The sequence below is a fragment of the Pteropus vampyrus genome, unplaced genomic scaffold (genome assembly GCF_000151845.1).
Source record: "Pteropus vampyrus isolate Shadow unplaced genomic scaffold, Pvam_2.0 Scaffold1766, whole genome shotgun sequence".
Classification (NCBI taxonomy): Eukaryota; Metazoa; Chordata; class Mammalia; order Chiroptera; family Pteropodidae; genus Pteropus; species Pteropus vampyrus.
Window position 1 is genome coordinate 4271 of NW_011890547.1, and position 2301 is coordinate 6571.

At 49.1% G+C, this 2301-nt stretch overlaps 1 pseudogene; it reads left to right on the forward strand.

The window, feature by feature from the left end:
* The first annotated feature begins 1959 nt into the window (after positions 1-1959).
* Positions 1960-2078, forward strand: LOC111734545 (annotated as a pseudogene).
* The last annotated feature ends 223 nt before the right edge of the window (positions 2079-2301 follow it).

Consider the following 2301-nt stretch of genomic DNA (forward strand, 5'->3'; position numbering starts at 1 on the left):
GTCTCATGAGCCGTTCTGGTCCCCCGTAGCTCCTGACTGTTTCTAAAAGAAATCAAAGAATTTTACCCATAAAGAAGGAAGATTCAAACAAGGAACCAGAGGTTCTGACATGCCGACCGAGCTGCCTGCCTTTCGCTACCTCACGGGCCTATGCTTTTAAATGCCCGGCCTCGGTGTCTTGGTCAGCGCCTTTCCTGCTTGTCCTAAGGACGCCAGGCCCGGCCCCACGTGGCCTCACACCTTGGCCATGATGCCTGCGGTGAAGGCTGGATGAAGAAGCAAATGCAGAAACAGCCCTCAAAGGAGGCAAACTATTAAGACCTGCTCGGAGAAGCCTGTGGGCAATCGCGCAGCCCCCAATAGGGCCTCATTCTGTGACCAGACCGTGAGGAGCAGCCCCGAGGCTGGTGGCTTCAAAGCTTTCAGGACCAGAGGCCCCAGAGCACTCTGGCTGTGAGAAGGTGTTTTATCTGCTCCAAGGACATGGCGTAGGTGGGGTAAAGATGAAGGGGGTACCAGTGTGGAAGGCGGTCACATTATGAGGGTCTCGTAATGCACTGAACAGTGGCTCCCAACCAGCTAGGTTCACATTCTAACCCCAGTACCTGTGAATACGCCTTATTTGGAAAAAGGGTCTTTGCAGATGTAACGAAGTGACATCCTGGATTATCGAAAGGGGCCCTAAACCAAACGACAAGTCCTCATAAGAGGCACACAGAGGAGAGACATACAGACATAGAGAAGCAGGCCATGTGAAGATGGAGGTAGAGATTGGGGTGATGCTGCCACAAGCCACAGAACCCCAAGGAACACCTGGAGCCACCAGAAACTGAAGAGACGTGGAAGGGCCTCCCGTAGAGTTTTCAGGGGGAGCGTGGCCCTGTTGATGCCTTGATGCCGATTTTCTGCCTCAGAGCCGTGAGAGAATGTACTTCTGTTGACCAAGTTATGGCAGCCCCAGGAATCTAGCACGAGCTTCTCTGGGCAGAAGGGGACTTTGTCATTTCAAGGGAGTGGGAGGGAGGGTTAGAGATGGAAGAGAGTGAGGTGGTGACTAGCAGCACCCCACACCGGGGAGATGCCACCAGCAAGCCCCTGAATCCGAGGAGCAGCCGCATGTTTCAGGGAGCTCGGAGCTCGGGCTGTAGGGGAAGCGTAGAGCAGAACGAGAGAGAGACGAAATGAATGGGAGAGACCGAGCGCGTCCCGCGGACACGCGCGCATTGCTTACGTGGCGCAACACCGGACACGCGCTAGATGCCCAACAATCGGGGACTGGAGAAATGCCGTGCAGCCATCGAAATGGTTACGCAGATTCGCGGTCGTTGCTGTGGACGCTACAATATAGATAGTTAAATGGAAACAGCCAGTCACAAACCAAATACAGGGTGCAATCGCAGGCCTGTGTTACGTAAGTAAATGTTTTATTTAGAAAAAGTCTACGAGGAAAGCTAAGAGCGACTGTCAGTGGATGGGGAATTGAAGCGATTTTTGCATTCGTTTCTTTTTTTCGCTTTTTCTACTTTTTTCTTACCATGGAATGTAGGACTGCACGATATTCTTTAAAAAGGCTTTGTTTTTATAAGAGCCTTCGGTGGAATTGAAATATAATCTTTGAAAGTGAAATCCTTGATACGAACTTGTCAGCAAAACTATCTGCCTGCCCAGAAAAACCTCCATTACCCCTGGCGGGAACACGAATCAGTTTGGCCCTTTTAGAGAATGATCAGGCAGCGTCTATTGAAATTTAAACTGCACACATCTCTGATCCAGTAATTTCACTCCCAGTCACCTTAGAGGTGCCCATCATGCACACGTGTGGCTTGTAGAAGGTATTCATTGCGACATCGCTTGTGAAAAAGTGGAGGTGAGCGAAATGCTCAGAAGAAGGGTGAAATAAACGATATTTATTGCTACTGTGGAAAGCTACGCAGCCATGAAAAAGAATGAGGCAAATTTCTCTATGGCCACGCCACCCTGAACAAACCCAATCCCGTCTGATCTTGGAAGCTAAGCAGGGTGGGGCCTGGTTAGTACTTGGATGGGAGACCACCTAGGAAGACCAGGTGCTCCAGGCGTAAAAAAATAAAAAAATAAGGGATTGTAAGCTGACAAGGTCCTTGCAATCTGTGAGGTCAACGAAGGGTTGCCTCACCTAAAAAAATAAAAAATAAATAAAAAATAAAAAAATAAAGAGAACGAGGCGAATTTGCATGTACTGACATGGAAAGATTTATGAGATACAGTTAAGGGAGGAAAAAAGCAAGTTGCGGATCAATATGTACAGCATGATCTTGCTTG